This window comes from Talpa occidentalis, unplaced genomic scaffold, assembly GCF_014898055.3.
Source record: "Talpa occidentalis isolate TD23 unplaced genomic scaffold, MPIMG_talOcc4v2.1 talOcc4.5, whole genome shotgun sequence".
NCBI lineage: Eukaryota > Metazoa > Chordata > Mammalia > Eulipotyphla > Talpidae > Talpa > Talpa occidentalis.
In genome coordinates, this window is record NW_023604861.1 from 122959838 (window position 1) to 122976227 (window position 16390).

Below are 16390 nucleotides of genomic sequence, written 5' to 3' on the forward strand. Positions count from 1 at the left end.
CCTGCTGGAGAACAATGTCCATTGGCGAGTTCATTCTGTTTATCTCGCGGCTGGAACGGCGGTCAGACAGAGGGAGTGCTCCTGCAAACCAGAAGGGAGAGGGAGCTTCGCCGCGTCAGCGCTTCTGCAGTTGCCCAGGTGCCGAGACTCAAAATGTCGACCTCTTTTTAAAACTTGGTTTCTGTGAGTGCCTCGAGGGACAAAGCAATGGGGTCTATTATTGTTTTTCTAATCAAATCCCTGCTGAGTACTTTTCCTTCAGTGATAGCAGCTGGTGTTTATTGAGCACTTACTCTGTGCCAGGCGTGAGTTTTGCACACATCATCTTATTCAAACCTTAAAACCCTGTGACGCAGGTGTGTTTATTGCCTCCATTTTATAGATGACAGGACTGAGGTAGCGAGGGGTAAACCCCCCTTGCCCTGGCCAAGCTTGCAAGTGGCAAGATGAAAGTGCTGAGTTTCGGGCCAAGGGAATCTGACTTCAGAGCTACCCTTTAGCCAGGACCTCTTCCTTTCTCCTTGGGGTTGGGTGTATGCTCAGTTCTGGGGAATAGTTACTGGAAAGACACCTCAAGCTTCTGGTTTAAAATTTTTACCCACTCCATCCCAGCAACCCAGACTCACTTGCTTCTGCACAATAGGACTGTGTAGGGTCAAAGTGCCATATTCTCCCCTTATAGTGAGGTGCGGGCCAGGGGCTCAGGGGACAAAGAAACAGATAGCTGTTGGCAGGATGCGATGGTAAACTCCTGGGCTTGCAGGGGCTGCTTGTCCTCCAGCCCCTCTGCATGCTGCAGGAAGGAGATGGCTCGTTCTTTCTTCTTCCAGGAGACTGGGATGCTGCAAAGAGGGGAGGGTGGGAGTTGCTTATCCATTCATCAGTCATTCCCACTTTTTGGCTATTATGAACAATGCCACTGCGAACTTCCATGTAATAGCTTTTGTATGATCATACGTTTTCATTTCTCTTGGGTAGATACCTAGCAGATATGGCAACTCCATGCTTAACATTTTAAGAACCGCCAAGTTGTAAGTATTTTCAAAGCACTTTACACTCCCATCAGCAGCAGATGACAGTTCTGGTTTCCCCACATTTTCAGCAACATTGTTATTATCTATCATTTCCAGTTTACCTCCCGATCTCATTTAAAAGCTGCTTCTTTCTGGCCCTATGATGAAAGGATTGTCACACAAGACAATCTTGAAAAATGTTTACCTGAAATAAAAGGCGATGTATCTAGATGCTACATTGACATTATAGTTCTTGTTTGCTCTAGTCATGCACCAACTCAGACCCACTCCAGGAAGGTGTTTTCCCCTAGCCCAGCAGAAAAGAGAATATGATAAAAGCTTCTTTTCTTGGCTGCTAAAGAAGCTACATGCAGGGTACGTATATGCTCCTTGTTCCTTTGAGAAATAGAGCATTTAAGGCTGTTGTGCTAACTGGTGCTCTCCAGGCTCATGCAGGAATAGCCAGTATTTGTCAGCTTTATATTGGTAACAAGACATGCCACTGTTCTGCCTTTTAATTTGCCTCCTCATTGAAACCCAGAGGCGACTCCTACGAGTCACCCTATCTTCTCAAGGAGGATACTTGCCTGAAGTCAGCCAGCTAAAAATGGTGGAGCAGAGCCTCCAACCTCGGCCGGGCTGCACTGCTCTCTCTCCTGGCAGCCTGTTCCCAGGATCTTTCCATTATGTCACTGGTTTGTTGGGCACTTTATTGGAGATTATTTCCAACCTCACACTCCCTGCTGGTAAGCCAGACACCTGTGGCCTCAGCCCTTCCCATGTCCTGGGCTTGCAGGAACTGCCCAGGCTGCATGAGGCTGGTTTGGCAAAAACTGGGCTCCAGAATTTGCTTTGGCTGTTTTCTTTTCCATTTCATTGTTTCCCTAGGATGTCTGTCTTCCCAAAATAGCACCGGGGCATTCCAGGTAAACTCAACATCCGACCAAAATCCCCATTCAGCTGCAAGTCCGAGGGGTTCCGGCTTGCCACTGTTTCCCTCCCTTCCTTTGATCATGCCTGAGAAGGGGTGGAGCTGGGACAGGCTCTCAGTGGAGCCTGGATTGAGGGGGAAGTAGGAGGAGGCCAGGCGGGGTTTGGCCATGCTCTCTTGGAAGTCTGCCCCAACACTCAAGCTTGCCCCCGGCCTTGGGGGATGTTGTGAGAATAGGAGGAAAGAATTGGTCAGGGTGTTGTGGGCTACGTTGTTTTAATTAGAAGGAAAAAAAAAAAAAAACCAACAACAGTGTGTCCCCAAATTGGTCTCTGATTTCTAGAGGCAACAAAATTTAATGGAGAAACACTGGTTTTGAATTAAGACAGAACTGGGCTAAATGGTGACTCTCCTGTTACCAAAAATAAGCCATAGGCAACTGTAAGTCATATTAGCATCTTATTTATCCTCTGAGCCTCTGTTTCCCTATCAGTGAAAAGGGGATAAGTGTGCCCACCATGAGCAATGAAGACTGACGTATGTAAAGGCCCTAACACGGCCAGACCCATGGTGAAGAATCAGTATAGATTAGTTTTCCATACATTTTCTAGAGTTCAGAAGAAAAAGCTGCTTATTTCTTCCTTGTGTTTTTCTTTTACCATTTATTTTTGTAGTGAGGGCATTTATGATCTACCGTCTTAGCAAATTTCAAGTAGACAGCAGAGTATCATTAACTGTAGTCACCATGCTGATCTCCAGAGCCCCAGTGAACTTACTCATTACTGAAAATTTTACCATCTTCCTATTCCCCCAACCCCCTGTTGCCTATCGATGTCATACAAGTATTGAGGAGGCCAAAAGAGTCAATTTAGAGAAGTGGGTATGTATAAAAGGTGGGGAAACCCATAGAATTTTGTCAGTCAGAGCAACAGTCTTCAACCTCAATGGTTTATGTATGGACCCCCAACATAATTTCCTAGAACTATCCACTCCTGCCTCCAGCCCATTTAAGAGATTAAGTCTAAATTGTTTATCTGAGCTTAAGTGGCTGCCAAAAGTGAGATCTAACCTATTGCAAATATCGATGTTTAAAACTATCATATGACACTTTCAAACTGATCCCATCTCATGGAACACCTGTGGTCCAATACCCACCATGATCCTTTTAAACATGGATAACGAAAGCTCATTGAACATTCAGAAAAATCTCCTGGTATGCATGTTCACACTCCTTCCACAGATGTCTGTCCTGATATATTATTTTTTATGCTTCAGAATATTTAGTTGATCACATTTATATAAAGGGAAAAAGCCATCTTTGTCTCTCAGATATCTTTTTCTTTGTTCCCCTAGGACTCTCCTTTGGGAGTATGCAATCATTGGAGAAAGTAGGAGGAAAGAAGAACAAAATGGTGAAATGAAAATCATTATTGCCCACCACCCCAGTTCTGTGACCACCAGGAGTGGTGCAACAGACCTAAGAGTGCAACAGGCCTAAGAACTATGGAATCACCCAATGAGCTGTCGGTTCCCCTTCTTTTGTAAAACAGGGATGGCCCCGCAGTGCGAACACGATTGTGTTCTCAGATACGTCCATTTTAGGAAAGAGGGCTCTGGAAATTGACTCTGGAAGCTGGTTTCCTGGGTACTATTTTTGCCCAATTACCCTCTGGAATGCCCCCGTGTGTCCCAGTTCAGGGATAGCTGAGTTTGAATTGAAACTAGCTTTGCCATTTAATGGGGTCAGGTAACCCTAGGCCAGTCACCCAGGCTGTGGGTTTCCACAGAGGATTTTTATTAGAATAAGGTGAGTTTAAAATATATTCTGCTGAGGGGCCTCACTGTGGCACAGGGATTAAAGTCTCAGCACTATCAAGCTATCACCAACCACTGCAGTGTGAGTTCAATCCCTGCCCGGGAGCTACCCACATGGCACAGCAGACTTCTCCTGTCTTGCCCACCGGTCCTCTCAGCAGTGTATTTCAGTGGATCTGCCTGTTCTGCTCCCCATTGTGTCTCTGGTGAATCATCTTACCCCCTCCCCTCCACACACACCTCTTGCCTGCACCCTAGCTCTTGTATGCATAAATAAACAAAAATAAATTTAAAAAAGAGATACTCCACTATAAAGGAGGCTCTCAATAAATAACATGGATTCCCAGGGGACACATTTTTCACTGTTCAATGTAGATGAAACAAGGATCTGCATAATTATCAGCATGTGCATTTGATGGAGTGGGGTCCTGCATTCTCCTTGCAAATCTGATATTAAACTAACAGTATGTCTTACAGTCGACAGCCACTTGGAATTAAAGATAAAGGGCAGCATGCCTTTTTGGGGGTTGCCAGGACTCTACCTAATGACATTACTAGCTTTAGGAGCCAATGTCTACCATAACCTGTGTGTCGCCTCCTGAGTCCTTTTTCTGGCTTGTTACTATGACTCAGAGCTCAGCAGCCCGTGATGGTTCTCAAAGGGTCCACCAACCCTCCCTGCATGTACTGAATTTCATCTTGTGTTTGTTTTCCCCTGCACAGCTTTGTGAAAATTTCCTGCAATTTTCTTTGATCGATTTGACAGTTCATTGTCCAGAAGAGCTATTGGTATCCTCAGATTTGGAGACTTCACTGTGTACTCCTAGCCATTTAAAAGAAAAGAATCAACTAAAAACGGGTCTTAGCATTGAGTTCTGTAAGAAATGGCTCTAAGATACTTTCAAAAAAGATTTTGTCCTTGACCCCCAAGGAGATCTCTATCTATCATGAAACGTCCTCTCCAATCAAGTTAGGTGCTATTGTTGAATGAAAGAATTCCCTGGTATTTATTTTTTCAATGTTTTATTCTGCAGGGTTTCAAATAGACAAAAGTAAATAGCATAGTGCAATGTGTCTTTACGTACCCACCGCCCAGTTTCAATAATGGTCAGTCTTATTTTATGGAAGCCCCTTAGACTTCCCTCCCCCTGCCCCAGGCCATATATCATTCTACCCATAAACGTTTCAGTATGCCTCATTAACCCTAAACACAATACTCTGTGATACCTGAGTTTAACAATTTCTTAGTATAAAATATTCAATCCGTGTTCAAATTTCCCAATCATCTCACCATTGTTTTCTAACTTGAGAGTTCATTTTTAAATGTGGTTTGGGATGAGGAAACCGAAAGATGTAAGCACATTCTTCAGTATGCTAACCTTAGGGGGCCTAGGGTGAGTCTGGAAAGCTTGTAAAATGCAGATACCAAATCCCTTCCAGAAAGAACCCAGAAGTTCCCATTTTAAAGATACATCTACAGGGCCTCCCCAGTGGCGGAGCAGTTGAGCGCTGGGCTACGAAGCTGCCCGCAGCCTCTGCAGCAGCGCTGGTTCAATCCTGGACCACCAGGGAGAGTCCCACATGGTGCGCAGACCTCTCCTGCCGCGCCTGCTGCTCCCCTCAGCAGTGTACTTCGTCAGTCTGCCTGTTCTGCTTCCCACTCTGGCTCTGGTGAATTCTCTCACCCTCCCGCGCTTCTGACTGTACCCAGTGCTTGTATAAATAAATCTTTAAAAAAATTAAATAAATAAAGATACATCTACAATGATTTGACACCACACTGCAAAATGCTGATTTAAATCAAATAAAATTTCTGTTCTTTCCCATGTCTTGTCTGCTCTTGGACTCACCTCTCACTGTACCCACCAATATTACAACCTAGTTCTCCTGAACTCACTTCGGGTCTTGGAATATACCATGCTGTCTTCATTCGACCTGTGCCAGGCTTTCTTCTGCTCACACCACAACCTCATGCTTACTATATTCAGCCTGTAAATTCCTTACGTGAATCTAGTCCGCAACAAAACAGAACTTGAGCTAAAACTCAGGGGTTAATGTATTATTGGAGGATATAACCCCCAAAAAGCAGGACTGAGAGACAAACAGCAGTAAGTCACGACAGAAAGGAAGCCAACATAAGGTGGTGTGTTTTAGAATAGGCCACAGCCTCACAAGAAAATGTGCAGCTGATTGCAGGGTCCTGGGAGGCATCCAGAGAGGCCATATGAATCCCTCTTTGAACAGTGGGTGAAGGGGGAACAATGCATCTTCTCCTACCCATCTCCCCTTTCACATGGTTAAAGTTTGCCTCTTATGTTGTTAGGTTCTGGTGATGTCACTGGGCTTTTCTTGGCAGGGAGTGGGGGAAGTCAGAGACTCCAGGGATCCAGCAGACGGGATGTGGGGTCTGGAGCCACTGAGGTCCCTCATGTGGTAGGAGTCATGGAAATCTGAATGAAGACTGACCCTTATCCCTAGCGGTGAGGCGGCAATATCCGGAGGTGAGGCAACAGTGATGGCAATGAAGTTTTATGACCGTGGGGAGGTCACCCAAGGAACATTGTCCAACCCTAAGACACTCTTCCTCTGAGACATTGACTCATCATTGCTACTCTTCTTCCCTCCCTGGATGTCTAACAAACATCTCAAATTCAGCAGCTCTGAGACTAAACTTTTGACTCTCCTTCCCAAGTCTACCCCCTGACCCCTCCATTTCCTATCTTCTAAGCTCTGGAAATCCACCTACTTGCTCCAGCAGAAACCCAGGTGCCACACGAGGTCTGTCACAGTCCACATGCATCCATCAGCAAGATGTGTAGAGTCTGCCTCCAAGTTACAACTCCACGCCTTTCATGTTCTTCACCTCTATGGAAGACAAGGCCACCAGCATTTCTTGCAAGATTGTAGCTATGGTGGTAGATTATAAGTGAGTCTTCTTCCTGCTTCCCCTATATTTCCTCTTTTCAATTTTCTCCCCACTCAGTAACCAGAGTACTCTTTTAAAAGTATGAATTAAATCACATCTCTTTGTTGCTTTAAAAGCTTGCTGAGCCTTTCCAGTGCACTTAGAATGAAAGCTAAGCTCCTTGATGTATAAGGCCCCCTAGAAACATCCTCCTGCCATTCCACTCACATCGAGATTCCCCTCCTCACTCCCTAATCAACCTAATTCTTTCCTAACACACACCCAGTGCTTTCTTGGATTAGGACATGAACTGGCAGAATACTACTAGTTTTGTATTTTGTAAATAAAAGCTTATTGGAATTGCTTCTATTTTATAAATAAAGTTTTATTGAAACACCAACAATACAGAGATTTATGGACCATGAAGGTTAATATGTTTACTAGCTGACTTTTTCAAAGAAAGTTTGCAGGCCCCTGTTTAAGGTCCTTTGACCTTGCTTTAGGCTCTTTCCTGGCATTTAGACCAGCTGATTCCTTGACTTTCAACTCAAACAGTTGACAAACTTGCTTTAATAGAAGCTTCTCCTCCACCTCCCATCACCCAGCTGTAATAGTGTAATCTAAAAAGGGGAGGCTCCCTGCCCTACCTAATGAAAGGTGGAGCTGAGCAGTGAGGGAAAACTAAAAGGACTTGGGAGAGGAGACCGGAAGCAGTGAGAGAAGACTTGGAGGAGGCACTTGGAGAGACACTTGAAGAAACCACACTTGTTTCTTGGCCTTGAACTTGCAGCAGGAACTTGAGGGATGTGGGAGTGGGGCGCCAAACTGTTATAGGGCAGCCCCGATACAAAACGGGGTGCCTGACTGTGGGTCCTCACCCGCGCGCTTAAAAGGACTTATCAATGCTCTACTGCAGGCACACGCGAAAGGTTAATAAAAGGTTTATTTACAAGGGAAGGGGAAATGAGGAAATGTACAACTCAGGGAGAAAAGTGGGAGACAAAGTTTTAAATACGTCCTACCCGATCTGCTGATCTGGAATCCCAAATGGTGCTCTGAGAGCTGGCTGCAAGCCAGGAGCCGTGAAGCCAGGAGGCGAGTGACAGCGAGCGAGAGACCCCAAGGCCCACATGTTTGGTGTTTATACCCAACCTGGCTGCTTAACCCCACCCTCAGGTTCCAGCCACCTTTCCTTTGGTGGTGACGGGATTTGTCTTTCCCAATGTCCTGATGGCTTTGGTCTGGAGTGGGAGTGGAGTCCACAAAGTCTGTATGGGATTAGCACAGGACATCCTTTTCCCCTAACAGGAGGAGATATTTGGAAGAAATGTGGGTGAGGGACCCTTGGGGAAGCTGACAATGGCAGCCTTTGTTTTAATTTGTACTTTAGTTTTGCTCTTTGCCTTCCAGACTTGCCTGGTTCCTCCTGCCCTTCCCTATGGGTCCCCACCAGAAGTTGCCTTCAACTTGTGGCGAGCTTTTGGGCCTCAGTGGCTGTGCTTTGGGCCAATGCTGATTGGCTGGGCATTTCCCCCCACATAGGGATGGGTGACTTTGGGTGTTTCATTGGGAAACTATGTCCTTTCTCTTCTCTTTATGCACACTAATTGTATTAATGTTCCTTTCTAGTGAAGATCTTATGCACTAAGAGTAGGTTTTGTCTTTACTCAGTGATGGAGAACCCATTAGAGTGTGCAGATTTGTGGGCCCCAGAGACCCTCTGAGTCTGCCCACTAACACCACCACACAACACACCTATTCTGCATTACACCACTCTGTCTTACCTCCCTAGCACCTTCTCAATTCGAGATTCGTACGTATTTATTACTTTATTTATTGTCTTTTCCCTCCCCATGACACTAAGTTCCATGAGGACAAGAGTCACAGCTCTTGATTGGGTCTCTAGCAGCTCCAAGTGCCTCTTTTAGATCATATGTGACTGAGCTAGACTTGATGCCTTCGGCCTGCTTCCCACGCTTCTCACCCATGCCCTGCTCACCTCTACACCAATCCAGTGATTCTGCCACTGCTGAGAACACCTCAGGGTGAAAGACACTTCCAGAGAATGGTTGATTCTGAGTTCTGAGTGACTGTGCTAGAGTTCCAAACAATTCTCACTCATCTGGAGAGCTGTGACACCACCCTACTTCGTGTTTGATTTTTTTTTAACAACTCTACAATTGCCACACACTTCTACACACACCAGAAAATTAAACACGATCACAGTTCAGCATGCATTTACCTTTTCATTAAAACAATCCCAGCATTACTTTGTCGGGGCGCACAGCTCCAGAGGACTTTGGGGAGCTTGGCTGCCACACCACAGTTGCCTCCTCCACAGCCACCAGGGGGCTGTGCCACCTGCTGGGGTCCTAATTCCTTCCTAACTTCCTCACACACAGATTAGACAGGCTCTATGAAGCTGAGAACCCAGGCAAAGGGCAATAACTAGGGGCTAGGGGAGTAGGGAGCAGGCCTGCCTGGCTTGCCTTCCTGGGGATGCCTGAGCACAGGCAGGAAGAGCCCATGGACCATCAGCACATCACGCTGAGACACAGAACCCAGCACAACTGCCTCCAGATACACTCGGGCAGTCACGGGGTGGAGTGGCAGGGCAGGAAGTGGCTACGAAGCCACTCCCTCTGCTTCACAGATGAAAACACTAAGATCTACACAAGAGAACTAGCTGGTTAAACTTAGAACTGACTAGAACTCAGGTCTCCCTATTCTCTCATGTCCTATGCTGTCCTATGCTTCTGGCTTCTTTTTCTGGTCAGTGTCTAGAATAGCTGGTCATAGGGAGGATTTCTCCAGAAAGCTTTCATGGAGATGGCTTGAGGGGGCAGCAGACTTAACCTCAGGTGGACCTCAAATCCTGGACACCTGATAGCTGTGAGGTCACATGGAGACCACAACCCGGTTTGATCCCTAGTTTCATGCCCATACATTGAAATAAAAAGTCCCTGAATTTTGAATTAATGATTCTGTGTCCTTGGGTAAATACTGAGGAGTGGAACTGCTGGCTCATATGGAACCTCCATCTTTAGCAGGTTGAGGAATCTCCACACAGCTTTCCATAGTGTTTGGGCCAGTTTGCACTCCCACCAGCAGCGCAGGAGCATTAAGCCAGAAAGAAAAAGAAAATTACCGGATGGTCTCACTCATAGCAGGAATTTAAAAAACCTAAATAAAGGACCAGGAAAAAGACTAATTCTAATAAAGTAAAAATCAAAATCAACAAGCAACTATAAACCAGAGACACACTGAGGGGAGAGGAGAAGGGAAGAGGGAATAGAGTCAAAACAAGGAGGGTGGGAATTGTATGGGGACTATAACCAAGATGAAAATGCATACATTGTGCAAAAATGAAAAATGATGTAAAAAATGTACCAAATAAAATAAAATAATAATTTTTAAAAATCCCTGAATTGTTATCTTTGAGAAATAAATTATATAACACCTGAGGGTAACTAGCAAGTTCCAAACATGTGGGAGACATGTAGTTGTTCAATCAGTACGAGTTCACTTTTGAGCAACCAACTTGGCAGAGGATGGCAAAGGCAGGAGAACAAATATCCATGGGCTCTAAGGACCTCTATAATAATTACATATAAATTCACAGGAGGACCCACAACAAATGTCCCTTTTTCTTCCCCTCACACCCAATCTCCAAGAAAGTCAATATAGGTAGTGGTTCTGAGTCACTTTTAGTGAAGAAATAAAGAAGCGTTTAACTCCTGCTAGGCAAAGCTTTACATTCAGGATTTGCAAAGATGGTCTCTCCCCTCGAGGAATGGGGGTGAGTCCTCATGACACTTTACCTCTGGGACCCAGACTCAGTATCGCTCCACCTGTTCTTGTCTGCTATGTCCTTAGGAAAGGCATTCCACCAGGAGTTTTCACTTTCCTGAAAAGCCTGAAATGGATGCATGGAGGGGTTAGGGGGGTCAGAGTGTAGGACTGGATGCCAAAGTCATGGTATGCTCCCATTTATGCGGGTTGTATTCCCCCCTCTTCCTAGCCAGGTAACAAGGCAAGAGGGGCTTGGTTAAAGCCATTAGTCCTTCTGGCAGAAAAACTCCTGTGGTGGTTCACAACGGCCTCTGTGTGATGAAAGGACACTCTTTGCATTCATGTTGGGCATTTATTCAGAGACCTTGAGATGTCCCACCATTTTGCTTTTGCTTTTCTCCCATGCAGGTTGTCCACTACTGTTCTGAGGAATTCTGGGCCTTGGGCAGCAAGTCAGCTGGAGCAGGATGGAGAGGAGAGGGGGGTGGCGGGGTCAGGGGAGTGGGGAGAAGAGATTGGGTGTCCCTGTGATTACTTTTGAACAGAATTTTCTGCAGTTAAAAACCAGTTTGAAAACGGGAACATTCGAGACTTAATGTCTACCAGACGTCATTCTAGGTGATGTGCGTGTCCTCTTGTGACAGATACTCCTCATAAGCAGCTGAACAGGTATTGTTAAGACTTTTCACTGATGAGAACACCAAAGTTCAGAGAAATGAAGGGATTGCCCCCAAAGTTAAGGAAGCCAGGACTGAACCCAGGTCTGCCTGGTTGTAAGACCCCTGCAGGCCTGCGCCGTGCACCTAACCCAGATTGTGTCCTGGAGTTCTAAGTTCCAGTCCCGCCTCTGCCTCTCCTCACTAGAAACTGACTAGATTTTTTATATTTTCTGAGCTTCATTTCCCTCCCCCACGAGATGGGCATGATAATAGCCTGAGTGAAAGACATACAGAGAATGTTAAAAGCTCCTGGTGCTATTTGTGAGGAGTCTTGGGAAATAGACCTGGTTACCGCCCTCCCCACCTCCAGCTAGGCTGCGCTGGCACTGATCCCAGTGACCCCAGGCCTGGGTTGCTCGACTGCATGGACAGAGTTTCCCGGACCGGAAGCACCTACTTGCTCTCAGTCTGGGGCTGCAGGCCAGAGGCCCAGGATCAAAGCAAGTGCTGGTTCTCCAGGGTGAGACAGGTACCCGTCACCCTGCAGCCCTCTTTAATTAGCTGTGAGCCTTAGAGCAATACCTTTTTTGGGTGCTTATCAGTGCTTCCTGATAAAGTAATTAATGGGTTTCTCTTCTCCACTGAGCATCCTTCTGCCCCAGAGGGCTGATCTCGGAAGGAAGGTGCTAATTAGTTCCTGTGTGATTATCTGGTAGAAGCAACTGCTCCAGGTCTCTACAAATCTGCACCCTCCCCTGGGTGAGACTCCAGCTCGCTGCTTATTCTTTTTATTGGGTGTCAACCCTGCCCACAAAGTTTAGCCTCTACCACAGGCAGCCTCTTTCCTCTTACTCTTGGCATCAGCAGGTGGCACCCTGGCGCCCAGGGCCCCGAGCCTGTGAGCCATCACCAGAAAGCCTTCAGGGAGGTCTCTGGAAACACTTCAAAGGAAATCTGGACATCCCCGGCTGGCTTCCATGAAAAGAGCCAGGGCAGCGAGTGTGGCTGAAAAGCCCTGAGCTGGGGCGGGAGAACCGATTCCTGACCGAGCTGTTCAACTGGGGTAGATGGTGCTTTCTCTTTTGCCCTCGGCATCCCTGGCTATAAAAGAAGAGTTGGTTTACACGGTGGGATGGCCAATGTGTGGTTTTGCCAACTGTGAAGAGCCACGTTCGGTAAAAAGACGGCATTGAGGGATGTGGGTCACGTCAATGTGGGGGCCATGCTTCCCCAGAGTGGCACCCCTGGCATTTAGCTAAAGGCAGGCCTTCCCATATTTAACTGTGCTGGGTCTTCCAGGATGCTCAGTCACTAAGTGGCCAACACCCACTTGTGTCCTGGGGCGGGGGCGGGGTGCCATCCCTGCTTGAGTGCCTCAGGAGGGGAGGCAGAAAAAAGAGACCAGATTCTTCGGCTGCAATGACCCAGCACTCCAAGCAGCTTAGCTGGATCAGAGATCTACTTATGTGAAACCGGATTGTTATGCGCTTGACCACTGTTTCGCCATTTTGTGTGTATAACCGCCATTTTAGAATTTTAGGTTTAAGTTTCGGTTTCCTGAAAGATGATGCAACATTCTTGAACTATGTCTCATCCTCGCCTCACCTTCTCGGACCACCCTGGTGGCCAACAGGAAAAGGGACGACCAAATAGGGAGACCACGGCATCCCTGGCCAATCAACTGAGTTTGAGTTGCGCCCGTTCCAGAAATGCCTTTCAGTAGCCAATGAGTAACTGCCAGCTTATTTTAAAATTTATGCCTGCCTGTAACCCTATAAATACCTTCCCGTTTCCCCAGTTCAGGCTCTCGCCATCCACCGCTGCGTCGATGGGTGTCGTGAGTCCAGACTCAATTCTGCATTAAACTCCCTTTTGTGCTTGCATCAGCTGTCCTTGATTTCTTGGGGGCTGCGTTTGTCGTTCGCGGGCACAACACTTACTGGCATGATGGAGAAGCTGTGGAGAGACCAAGCTACCTTCCTCCATTCGGCAGAGGCAGATTCAGAAGAATCTGCTGCAGGACAGGTTTTCCCACATGCTTTGCCTCCCCCAAGCCCTTTCTCTTTGGGAGCAAATAACACAACAGATGTGCAGCAAGGCCCTTCCAACCATGGAAGCTGAGCAGGGCAGAGGTAGACCCTTCCTAGACTCTGGAATATTAGCCCATGCTTAGGTGCAGCCAATCGCAGGCACCTCCATGGGACTCGGAATCTAGAAAGGCCACGTGGTCCAGTGCTCTACCCTTGAGCTACACCAAGCACGTATACTAGAACTGGAACCAGGCAGAGAAGATTAGCATGGCCCCTGCGCAAGGATGACTCGCATATTTGGTGTCACTGGAGATCACAGGGTCAATGACCTCGTTGAAGAGTGGGAATTCATTCCCACAGGGGCAGACTCACTCCTATCTAAGGTTTGTCATCGTGAGGCTAGTTCCTGACACTGGTATCTCACCATCTACCTCTTTGTGAAGCTCAGATTCCAGAGTAAACCCAGCAGCAGATGGGGTGAGTTTCTGTTGTTCCCACTGGCCTTGATGCCCTTTTCTTTCCCATATAGGGTAAAGTGGACAGGTCACTCTGCGTGCCTTTGCCAGCTCCGGGAGACCTGAACTTACAAAAGCAACCACACCAGTGTCTGGGTCTTTCCCTCCTGATCTACCAAGACACAGCCAAAGAGGGGCTGGAGTTGTTGCCATGGAATCTGTGGGTGGGGAGAGTCCCCTTTGCTGTGAAGGTGATGAGATAGCTCCCCTCCCCCACTTTACTCCAGCAGGAAATGGCAAGAGGTAAAACTCTAGGGGCAGAAGCAGAGAAGCTAAAATAAGCAGTAACAGCCTCTCTTGTCAGAGCTGGGGATATGAAAATGGCTGCTTTTATTTGCCCTCTGCTGTGATTCTTCTTTGAGTAACCTAGTTAATTGTCCACCCCCTGCCCCATCACCAGCTCATACATGCCTGGAGGGTCAACGCCCTGCGGCAGAGATTGGGGGTTGAGACCAGGAACTCTGGACTCTGGAGCCAGATTTCCTGAGTCCAAATTCCAACTCTGTCACCAGCTGCCTATATTTGGGCAAGTTATTGAACAACTGCGCCTCCATTTCCTCTCCTGAAATAATAAAAATAACGATGCCTACCTTCACACACTGTGGAGACTATTGAGCTATAAATACAATGTGTTCAGATGGAGTCTGCACACAGTAGGACACACAGAATCACTAGGCACCTTCCTTAAGTCCCCAGCAACTCCTAACCACCTCCAAACTACCCTCCCAGGAATGGGACTCCTCCAGCCACTTTTCCTAGCCTGCAAGTCACTCCTGTATCCTCTGTGCCCTGTCTGAAAGAGGAAGCACCGATGCTTGGCATAAAACAACATTCTTAAACCCCTCCCACCCTTAAACCCTCTTGCATTTTCTTCCCCATCCTCCTAACACAGAATTCACAAACTCAAGAACTGCTGACTTCTTTGCTGGTCTTACTCCTGTCTTCTCCCCTAGGGCTAGAATGAGACCCTTGGTGACAATACTCCTAAGGTGACTATTACTAGTAATAGCAAATAGTGCTTACAACATGCTTAGTACTGTTCTATATGCTTTCTGAGTATTAACTCTTTTTAATTGTCTTAACAATCTCAGAAGGCAAGTGCTATAATTATCATCCCATTTTACAGATGGGGAAAATGAATCACAAAGAAGTGGTAACTTGCCTAAAGTCACACAGTAAGAGGCAGCCAGTCTGGCTCCAAAGGCAGAACCATTAACCATTGCAGGCTGACGCTTCCCTCTAAGCACCCCCTCCCTCCCTCACATATGCGGTTTAAAATAGAACTGGTACAAAATCTATTCCCCCAAAACCCACCCTCCATTTCCATCATCTCCATACCATCACGCACACGGAACTGCAACCTCTGCAGCCTCCAGTCTACCGTTTTCTTCATCCAGTTGTAACAAGGACTTAGCAAGTCCCCCTCTTCCAGGACCTGAGCTCCTGTCTTGGATGCTCGGAATCAAGTAGGACCTGATATTGCATTTTCTTATGCTATTTCTACTCTTCCCCTGTAGAGCATGGTCACTGTCTCCCTGAATTACTCCCCACTCCAACCTCACAATGGCCCCACTGTCCAGTCCAAAGCCTTGTATTTCCTGGACTTTCCATGAAAGTCCTTCCCAGGGTTGGAAGGAAAGAGCCTGAAAGTGCACCTCGGAGAAGCAACAACACCCCTGGGGGTGATTTGAGAAATGATGGGGCACTTTTGTTTGCTGATGGGGGCCACTGATGAGAGAGGCCTGCCATGCCTGGGGCTGCCCTTTGCAATGAAGAGTTTCTCTCTACCCATCTGTTCTCTAGTGTTTCTGGACAGTCATGTAGTGAAAATCCTGATTACAATTTTCTGAGCCTTGAACCATATTACAGAGAAACACTCACACACACAAACTGTGTGGCTTTAATATATATTATATATTCCAGAAACGCAACTACTGTGAACCCTGGGGGGAAATTGCACTTGATTTCAATCAGAGCTAAGTAGTTCATCACTTTGGAAAGTCACCTCACTGATGGCGACCCTGCTCCTGGTGTAGTCTCCAAGAAGACAACACACAGACATCAGTTTACATGTACAGTTGTTGCTTCCTGATTATACACAGAGACCCAAACACCTCTCAGTATGTCTTTTAATGGAATGGTGGATGTGCATTTACATATTGAATATGTAATTGAATATATGCATATCACTGAATTATCTAATATATATCCTTTTATTTCTCCTTTTGGATTATTTTGAGTTTTTATTATTAACTTCATTATTAAATTATTCACTATTATTAAATTGAGGTTTTGGAATTGTGTGTGTAGATAGTTCTTATTCTTATGAATTTCTTTTCAGGATCCTTAGGGGATGTGAAAAATATTTGCTATGAAAAGAGGGCATGGAGTGGCGATGTGGTTGAGAACCTTGCCTGGAGTTAGCAGGTCCCATCAGCTGACATCAGACGGTCTCCGCTGTGCTGATGGATGCAAACCTATCGAAATTTTGAAGCTTTTAAGACCAAGAGTTTTTACCACCCCCACGGCAACCCATTTATCAAATTGTCAATGTTGCCAGTCCCGGCGTGTGAGCGAATCATCTGTTCAGTCTCCAGGAAAAATGATGATGTGCTTGGGATCTTGTTGAATCTCAGTCTTTTCTAAATTACTTTTTTGGCCTTGGGCTGTAGGAGGCATGGCTGAATCTCACATGGGCGGCCAGAATGGAGAAGCAATGGGGAGCGCCGC

The 16390-nt window shown here is 46.5% G+C and overlaps 1 long non-coding RNA gene and 1 pseudogene across 1 annotated transcript; one reads left to right on the forward strand and one right to left on the reverse strand.

Annotated features, from left to right (window-relative positions):
• Positions 1 to 504: 504 nt before the first annotated feature.
• Positions 505 to 8701, reverse strand: LOC119258696 (uncharacterized). Its single transcript, XR_005128286.1, has 3 exons — positions 8664 to 8701; positions 6506 to 6624; positions 505 to 842 (listed from the first exon to the last, which is right to left on the reverse strand). It is a non-coding gene; the product is annotated as an uncharacterized LOC119258696 (long non-coding RNA).
• Positions 8702 to 13360: 4659 nt separating this feature from the next.
• On the forward strand, positions 13361 to 13445 carry LOC119260002 (U6 spliceosomal RNA; annotated as a pseudogene).
• The last annotated feature ends 2945 nt before the right edge of the window (positions 13446 to 16390 follow it).